Source organism: Artemia franciscana, chromosome 19 (genome assembly GCF_032884065.1).
Source record: "Artemia franciscana chromosome 19, ASM3288406v1, whole genome shotgun sequence".
In the NCBI taxonomy this organism is placed as follows: domain Eukaryota; kingdom Metazoa; phylum Arthropoda; class Branchiopoda; order Anostraca; family Artemiidae; genus Artemia; species Artemia franciscana.
This window is the reverse complement of record NC_088881.1, coordinates 580,682-590,950: the sequence shown is the minus strand read 5'-3', so window position 1 is coordinate 590,950 and position 10,269 is coordinate 580,682. Positions and strand designations below refer to the sequence as shown.

At 34.6% G+C, this 10,269-nt stretch overlaps 1 long non-coding RNA gene across 1 annotated transcript; it reads right to left on the bottom strand.

Moving 5' to 3' along the window:
• Nucleotides 1-2,014: 2,014 nt before the first annotated feature.
• On the bottom strand, nt 2,015-10,047 carry LOC136039140 (uncharacterized). Its single transcript, XR_010620377.1, has 3 exons — nt 5,102-10,047; nt 4,079-4,238; nt 2,015-2,382 (listed from the first exon to the last, which is right to left on the bottom strand). It is a non-coding gene; the product is annotated as an uncharacterized LOC136039140 (long non-coding RNA).
• Nucleotides 10,048-10,269: the final 222 nt, after the last annotated feature.

Sequence of the window (10,269 nt, the reverse complement as noted above, 5' to 3'; positions counted from 1 at the left end):
TGTTTCACCCATTTTTCGAAAATACGGAAAATTTTCTTGCATTTATTTTGATGTACCTATTGGTATCAAAATTCTGTCGTTAGAGTTTCGGTTACTTTTGAGCTACGTCAATCCTTACCTACCGTTCGTTACCAAGAACTGTTTAATATTGAAACCTACCAAACCACTTTCAAGTAAAAATTTAACAATAGCTAAGAGCTCATATGGCACTTGTGACGAGGCAAGAATAGCTAAGAGCCAAGAGCTCATATGGTATGAGCTCTAACAAAATTCTAAGAATCAATAAATTGATTCAAAAGGAAAATCAGAGGCTTAATGTTCTAATTAAATCTAATTAAATCAAAATTCTAAGATTCAATAAATTGATTAAAAAGGAAATTCAGAGGCTTAATGCCGGTCAGGATTTAAAATAAGAGTCCTGAGTCAAGATGTACTTCTAAATATCAAAATTCATTAAGATCCGATCACCAAATCGTAAGTTATAAACATCTGATTTTTTCTAATTTTTCCTCTCCCTTTAGCCCCCCAGATGGTCAAATCTGGGAATCCAAATCCCCCCAATGTCCCAGGATCTGGTCAGAATTTAAAATTAGAGCTTTAAAGCACAAGATCCTTCTAAATATCAAATTTCATTAAGATCTGGCCACCTTTTAGTAAGTTAAAAATAACTCAATTTTCAAAATTACCCCTCCCCCACCAACTCCATCAAAGACAGCAGATCCGTTCCGGTTATATCTGTCACGTATCTTAGACGGGTTTTTATTCTTCCCATCCAGTTTCATCCTGATCTCTCCGCTTTAAGTTTTTTCTAAGATTTCCGGCCCACCCCCAACTTCCCCCCCCCAATAATGCTGGATCCGGTTGAGATTTAAGATAAGAGATCTGAGTTATGAGGTTCTTCTAAATTTGAAGTTTCATGAAGATCCGATCACTCCTTCGAAAGTTAAAAATAGGTAATTTTTTTCTAATTTATCAGTATTAACCCCCCCCCCCAATAGAGTAGATCCGTTCCAATTATGTAAATCACAAATCTAAGACTTCTGCTTATTTTTCCCACCAATTTTTATCCCGATCCCTCCAATCTAAGCGTTTTCCATGATTTTAGGTTCCCCCACCCCAAACTCCCCCCCCCCAATTACACCAGATCAGGTCGGAATTTAAAATAAGAGCTTTGGGACACGATATCCTTCTAAATATCAAATTTCATTAAGATCAGATCACCCGTTCGTAAGTTAAAAATAACTCATTTTTTCTATTTTTCAGAATTACCCCCCCCCCCCCCCCCCCCCGAAGAGAGTGGATCCATTCCGGTTATGTCAATTATGTATCTAGAGCTTGTGCTTATTTTTCCAAAAAAGTTTCATCCCGATCCCTCCACTCTAAGTGTTTTCCAAGAATTGAGGTTTCCCCCTCCTAAGCTCCCTCCCCCCTCAATCTCACCAGATCCGGTCGGTATTTAAAACAAGAGCTCTGAGACACGATATACTTCTAAAAATCAAATTTCATTGAGATCCGATTACCCATTCATAAGTTAAAAATACGTCATTTTTTTCTAATTTTTCAGAATTAACCCCCCCCCCGCCCCCAACTACCCCAAAGAGAGTGGATCCGTTCCAGTTATGTCAATCATATATCTAGAGCTTTTGCTTATTTTTCGAACCAAGTTTCATCCCGATCCGTCCACTCTAAGTGTTTTCCAAGATTTTAGGTTTGCCCCTCTCAACTCCCCCCCCCCCACCCCCAATGTCACCAGATCTGGTCGGGATTTAAAAGAAAAGCTCTGAGGCACGATATCCTTCCAAATATCAAATTTCATTCAGATCTGATCAACCGTTCGTAAGTTAAAAATACTTCTATTTTTTCAAAATTCCCCGACTCCCCCCCCCCAGATGGTCAAATCGGGAAAACGACTATTTATAGTTTAATCTGGTCCGGTCCCTGATACGCCTGCCAAATTTCATCGACCTAGCTTACCTGGAACTGCCTTAAGTAGTAAAACCAGGACCAACAGACCGACAGATTTGCGATTGCTATATGTCACTTGGTTAATACCAAGTGCCGTAAAAATAATCATGAGAGACTGCAAAAACACCTACACATTGGATTAAGATACAAAAAAAGTTCCATCTTAATATGAATTCCTTTAGTCCTATTTTTGTCCAATAAAATATTATCTAACATATATAAAAAAAAACAACAACAATATTTCCAATGTACCTTCATTGTTAGAACGTTTGGATTCCTGGGTGTCGTATTCAAATTTACATGGTCCTGATATGCTAGGTAAATTGAACAAAGGAACATCTTCACGTTTTGGTGACAAAAGATGATTCGGAAAATGAAAGAGCTTCTCGCTGTCAACTGGTAAAACATCTTCAACTTCTAAAACAAAATTTTAACTAAACAGACACGCGTAAAAATGTAAATATACAGACATTATATGTATACATAAAATCACATGTATGTGCTGTTTTTTCAAAAATCGTTTTTAAAAATCTACTTAATATAAAGCAAAAGAAAACAGAAACCTGAAATATATAACAAAATTCTCATAACTACAAGTTCCTGGATAAGTGTTGCTGGACTAAATTGACCAAAAATCATATGACAAAAACTCCCGGGATCACACAGCCCCCCCCCCACCCCAGATCCTGGTGACAAGTAATTTAGGTTATGCCTCCGAGGCATATTAGGTTTTTATGGAAGGGATGATAGTAAAAACTTCAGAGGGGGCTCACTCGACTGTAGATCGGAATTTCTAGTTCCCTTTTTGAGAGTCAAAATTAACCTGATCTTTTCCCCAAATACAACCGATAAATTTTTTGGGATTTTTATTATATCCAAAATTGACTAAAAATGAAATAGTAAAAATTTCAGGGTTTAAAGAGCCCCCCAGAACCCGGGGGTACATAGGTTTTTATGGAAGGAATGATCATATGATCATATGTTCGTCGAGGGCTTATTCTATTGGAAATTGAAATTTTTATTTCTCTTTTAGAGAATCAAAAGGGACCAATGGGTAACAAGCCATCCTGGCTTCTTTACCTCAAATCAATCCAATCAAATTTTTGAGATAGCCATTTTGTTAAAATAAGTCAAAACATCGGTTAAAAAACTTCAGGGTCAACACAAAAACCCGGAGCCCTGGGGCAAGTATTGTATGTTATGTTCAGGGGAAATATTAGGTTCTTCTGAGAGGATTTTGAAAATATTTGAAAAGATGAGATAAGCCAAACCCACACCACCACTAAAAAACTTGTGAGCGATATTTTATTCCAAAACTAAAGAGAGCTGACACCTGGACTTCTCTGCATGGCCAACCCTCTTCCCCCCCCCAAAAAAAAAATTATAAACGATATTATATTCCAACAATTATGGCAACTTACCCCAGGCCCTGCAAGACCAAACACCCCCCCCCTCTCTCTCCTAAAAAAAACAACTTATAAAAATATTTAATACCAAGACACCCGTCCTCCCCCAAAAATATTATCAATGATAAGCTATGGAAACTGCCCCTGGCTTCCCCCTTCCTCTCTAGTCAACTTGTTCAGGTCAACAGAATGAAAAAAAATTATAGTATTTTAAAGCTAAACAATCGAAAAAAATGGACAATTAAAAGTGAAAAACTGCGAAAATCGAGATTTTCTACATTAGTTTCCAATATATAAAATACAAAATACAGTCTCCCAAAGTTTAGAAGCTGAATTCAAACAACTTTATTCATCTATTACATGTATTATGATTAGATATTCCCATCTGAATACCCATAACTACCCCTGCTTTAGCGAAAATATTTAATTCATCATACCTTCACACAGAAAGAATCACAGAAAATTTCTCTACCAGATGATTAATTGTCTCACCAAAGTTAAAAATTAAGGCTAATAAATTGAATTTAAATGGGTTTTTACGTCACAACGAAGCCATTTTTATCACCATTAAGCTCTTACTTGTTAGATTAAGCGCCCTTTTTTTCTAGGACCACATAATAAGCAAGGAGGAAAAAAGGAATAATTATTTTGTAGAACAAAGTAGGTTTTCTTATATTCTGACACAAAAAAGCAAGTGTACAACTTACCATTCTTAATGAAAGAATCCTCAGAAACTGTGATGGGATCAGCCATTTTCAGAATTTGTGGCAAGTCCATGAAAAATCTTGGAACGGAATTAATGCAAATTATGAGAATTATGGTACTATCATCGAAACTTGGATACAATTGGATACAACAAGGAGAGTCCTAAAATGCAAAAGACATTACGATTGGTGTCTAATAATGACTTTTAACAACAGCAGAAACCCCAGCAGAAGAGACTCGATTCCTTTGGCAGTCAAAGGCTTTACAAATTTGATTATTATTTTCTTTACGGTGTAAAAAATCTAAAACTGTCTTTTTGATGTAATTAAATTTAAAGGGTAGTTCTGGATTTAAGTTACAATAAAATTTCACGGCAAAACAGCAAAATATAGCTATCGAATAAGGACTGAATAAAATAATCTAAAACGTTGGCTTATATACACTGAAACAAGGAAACAAACATTGAAGCATGTGACAGGAACTGACCTATTTTAATCTGTCAGTTCCTGCAAATATTCGGAATTTATAATATTAATGTAATCATTTAGGAAGTGGGAATTTCACAGAACTTAATTATGATTAAGAATTTAATTATGCATCTAACCTACTTTCACTACTTTCAAATTTTACAGAGGATTGAAATTGAAACATAATTTTATGAAACCTGTATTAACTCAGAAGAATGCTAATAGATAATCAGCCTAGAGAGGATAAGCACTGAGTTTTTGTATTTTAATTCTCTACAGCGCTTGTTCAGTGTATTGAAGGTTTGCGAATTAAGAAATATTTACAATTTACAAAAATGACCAGGAACCTTGTAATGCAAGTTGACATAAAACGCTGACGAAAAATTATCACAAACTAAATCATAGATGACAAGAAGTAGATTCAAAATGACTTAGGACAAAATTAGGACTGCAAGGTATTCTTTTGTAACATTTTGAGTGTTCCTTGCTTGGGGATTATGAAGTCCATCCTCATCTGTTTCAAACACAATTTCAAGAGAAAAGTATTTGGTGTCTTACCTTTATCCATGTTTTGTAGATGAAACGTTTCTATTCAATAGTCGTAACTAGTAATCTGCCGTAATAAATAGTTCTTTGAGATTCACTTTACTCATTTTCTTCCTTTTCTTCAGTGAATCGTAGGGCATAGTTAAACGTTTCCTTAAATCCGTTCGCTTTCTTTCCTCGAAAGTTTGGTAAAAGAATGAACTTGAACTTAAAAAAATTCTTAAAAAAAAATAATAAATATTATTCTTTGGAGTAGAAAAAGCCCAAAACAAGCCAAATTAAAAAACAATACGCCCAGTTTCCCGCCCCAAGCCCGCAAAAAAAACGGCCCCAGCCCAAAGAAATAAGCCACCAGGGCTTGAAACAAGCCAATCTGGCAACACTTCTTTGTTCTTTGAGATTCACTTTACTCATTTTCTTCTTTTTCTTTAGTGAATCGTAGGGCATAGTTAAATGTTTCCTTAAATCCGTTCGCTTTCTTTCCTCGAAAGTTTGGTAAAAGAATGAACTTGAACTTAAAAAATTCTAAAAATAAATAAATATTATTCTTTGGAGTAGAAAAAGCCCCAAAAAAGCCAAATTTAAAACAATAAGCCCAGTTTCCCGCCTCAAGCCCGCGAAGAAAAAAAAACCACACCCCAGCCCAAAGAAATAAGCCACCGGGGCTTGAAACAAGCCAATCTGGCAACACTTCTTTGTTCTTTGAGTTCTTTGATATTCACTTTACTCTTTTTTTTTCTTTTTCTTTAGTGAATCGTAGGGCATAGTTAAATGTTTCCTTAAATCCATTCGCTTTCTTTCCTCGAAAGTTTGATAAAAGAATGAAATTGAACATAAAAAATTCTTAAAAAAAATAAATATTATTCTTTGGAGTAGAAAAAGCCCAAAAAAGCCAAATTAAAAAATAATAAGCCCAGTTTCCTGCCCCAAGCCCGCAAAAAAAACGCCCACCACAGCCCAAAGAAATAAGCAACCGGGGCTTGAAACAAACCAATCTGGCAACAACGAGCTCAGATACAACAAAACAAAAATTGCATTCCCGCCTATGGTCTTGTAGTACGATCTACGTGTCAGAGCGTGGGCTTGGAGGAAGCGCGAAGTCAAGAGCTCTGTACCAAAAGCTTCCCATGGGCAATATAGGAGTTTTCATAACTGTATTGGTATCTAAGCTGTACGGGAACTTCTAATTAACACATTCACAAAAATGGAATCAAGAGAATTTTTCTAGCGAAAATTTGCTAAAAGTGCAGTTTATGAAAAATGTGAAACTTTCAGCCCTCAGAACCATTGTTTCGTTCTAAACACCTGAAAAAAGAATTGGGTAAATATATCATTGTTCATATTATTGACTTACCGATAAAGCACGGGATGGTTGGCCCCCAGCCCCCCCCCATTGTACTTCTTAGCTGAAGGGCCATGAAACGGAGATCAGTACCGCCGGTCTGGACCTTAAGGGTCTAGTGACGTCTTACTTACTTACTTTTACTTACCAATAAAGTGAATATACCACTCGATGCCTTTTTATATCCTCATTTACAATATAATAATCGTTTCTATTGCAAATTCAAATGTAAGTATTTTTTGAGCTCTTAAAAATGATGAATTTTCAATTAAAGTATGAGTTATCGGTTGTTTTCGACAAAATAATACTATGTTTTGTTAGTGCCGTTTTCTCGGTTGTTTTTAACAAAAAATACTTCATTTTCTCAGTGCCAAAATTATTTATAGTTAGGTTAGGTCAAAAAGTGCTTAAATTTGTGACAGAAACGATTATGATATTCGTAAATAGCACAAAAAAGACATTGAGTGGTATGTTCACATTATTAGCAAGGCAATGATATGAACAATGATATATTTACCAAGAATTAAATCTTCTCATTCCCATAAATTTGGGGAATATAAAATTTCAACTACACCATTCTCAATTTTTTTCTATCACTGAATTGTATGCAAATGTTTCCTTAACCAATGTTATTCATTCTATACTATGCTGGTTCACTTTATTAAACGTCTATTTAGCCTCTAATTAAGCCTATAACTAAAGAAAATCCCTTTTTGTTTTTTTCCTGCTAAACATAGAGAGTGAAATAAAAAGATAAGTACTGTGATGTATGACAGTGGCTTATCTGGATTTACCGTCTAAATAAAATAACTTACTTATCTAGCCAACGCCCCCGTTATAGCCCTAGAACTTTCCCTGCATATCGTCAAAAGACATCTCCATCAGCTGAATGTCATTTAGTTTCTCAAATGCTTTATATTTCTCAAACTGATTCTCAACATTCCATGTCCACCTTATTTCTCTACTTACCATCTGATCAACGTGGCCACTTGTTCTACAATTATATGATAGCTACAGTCATAGTGCACTAACATATTTTGGCATCCTTAGACCATTAGGACCATTCCTAAAAACAGTTTGTAACACTGCTCTCGAAGACAAGATCAGCAAAAATATATATAAATCCGCAGGACCGAAGTTTAACTGAATAGATGTTTTCTCATTTGATCATTTTATTGAATACCATTCAGCAAACGGTTTTTGGCAATTATTTGAATTTCCGTTTTCAAGTATTGAATTTCCAGATACGAATATTAGGCATAACGGCGGCAACATGTCAATTTAAAAAAATGAAAATAAAATTAAAAAATAATTTCCAAGAAAGTATTCAAGAAAAAAAAATAAAGTAGTAACAAAATCTTAAAGGAGCAGAAATTAGCAAAACTTTAGGGAGTCAAACTTCAGACACAGATTCCTACAACTTATTGTAGTACAACTCTACTGTTATGACTTAAAAAGGCCAAAATGTGCTTAGCACTAAAGGATGCAGCATTTTTGTTACAAAATGATTCTAAAATTAAGTTTGTTTTTCATGCATACGGAAAATTCCTTTTTAACTATAAAAAAGGGACATAAGGAAAGCTCCAACTTTGTAGCCTGGCTTCAACTTTTACTGTTTACAAAGTACTTTCGATACGATTCCTGTGCCTTAGCCAAGAAGGGAGAAAATAAAACAGCAAACTCAACAGAAATCCATAGTAATAATAGCTCGTAAAAAGTGGTAAATGAGTAAATCAGTGGGAAAATACTCGTTTTCAGACTCAATTTTTTTATTCATTGTCCTAAAGTTTTTCTTTTAAGAAGGTTTTATTATTTTAAGAACAAATTTTAGGTGGTCTTGAATGGTCACGTATCTTAAAAATACACAATACTGATTTAAAAATTATTTCAGCTTCAAAAAGATACAACTTGCGAGAATAACTTTAGTCAGTCCTTCTGACATCACGCCAAAATTATCTATTACCCTCTGATAGAGCTATTCGAGTTTTCAATTCATCAAGCCAACCTGGGTTCCAACTTTGTTTTGAAATTAAAAGATTTCCGGCCTTTTCCACTTTCTCCAAGTAAACTAAAACTGGTAATATAGCACAAAAAAGATCCAAATCAAACTATTACTCTGGTAACATAATTAAGCAAAACAATTCGAAATATATTACTTTCTGCTTTCTACAAGAGTGATTGGTTGAAGCCACTCAGTAGTACATACTTTCTTTTCTTTCCAAAAAAAAGATGGAAAGCTAATATTCTTTTTATTTTATTACTGAAGAGGTTAATTAACTAATATATATTAAAATATATCAGTTAGCTATATTCGCTCATAAATATTGAGTTCAAATTATAAAGGAAATACGCACAGGGAATTCAAATAATTTTGGCTTTTATGGTATAATTTTTATAATCATTTTATGGTATTATTATTAACTTATTTAATGCTTTTGGATTCACCTGCCTAAAGATTTGATAAGAAAAAGACCCTACAAATAACTACTAACTGTGGGAAATTTCTAGCATATAAAATATCAATGGCGTCATGGGCTTAGATGGGGAGTTTTCAGGTAGAAAAATCAGCAAGGAAGAGAGGAGGAAAAACCTCAATTTGTTGTTTCTGAATCTAAGATCAAATTTCTTTTAGAGTTCTTTCGCTGGAAATTAGTCCCTCTTAGCTACAAACAGGTTTAAAAATAGATTTTCTATTAATCTGCAATGCTAAAATCTAGACTAAAATGACTTGGACTTTATCGTCTTTATAAATTAAAAAAAAACGAAAGAAAGTCTTGTTTTTATTCAGTTTGAAAACGTCTGGTCAACCGATCAAAACATAACATTTTATCTTTTCAAATATTTTGCTTTGGGAATTTGGCACCAAAGACCAATAGTCAGGTCCTTCAATCTGATGGAAAATAAAATTCATAAGAATGTAGAGAAGGCTAACACTCCTAAGACTACCATAGGCACTGAAATAGCACTGACTACGTAAAGAATGGTATGACTTCAATGTGTTGGTTCAATTTTTCCTCGGCCCACTCCCCACCAAAGTGACTGTTGTAAGATCTTAGAAGGATATCACTTCGCCGAAAATGGACAGTTGTAGGCCCCTTTTTAAAAGTCAAAGTAACAAGAGAGGAACCAGCCCCAACCCAGTTTTCACAAATGCCCTCCCACAACTCCCAAAAACATTCAAACATAACTTTTAAATTACCTTTTTGTTCAAGTTAATCGTAAGAGCCCATAGCTACACCTCCAGGATTGGCAAGATCCTTTAAAGCCTCAGGGACAAGAGCCGTAGACTAAGTAAATTCCCCATTGTTTTTTTATTGTGTATGTGACACATATTGGAATGGTATTAATGAAATACCCGATAGGGAAGTTTAGGGGGGATAGCATTCTCTGATCCTAAACTTAAAGAAACAATGTGAATGCACGGGATTTGCCTGTAACATGAGAGATAAGATTCTAGTTCTGAAAAATTGCTATTACAAGCCTAGGCGGATCAGATTCACACCTTACAGACAAAAGGCACAAAAAAAGCAACCATAAGTCAGAAGAAAATTTATCAAAATTTTGAAAATAATATGTGAAAACTCGCCGAATTAAAAAGCGTTAAACTGATTAAAACTACCAAACACAATTTAGTAAAAATAAACTACAACGGAAGCTACACATTTGCGAATAAACAATAAACAATTGTAAGGTAAAAAAGGAGAGACTCACTTATTTAATATGTTTACTATAGACAGGACAAAAGTTCTTCTATATCATTTAGCGGACAATATGATTGGGGGTAACAAGAAGAATTTTGTTGAAACAGACCAAGGGAGGCAAGGCCGAAGGAAAAAAA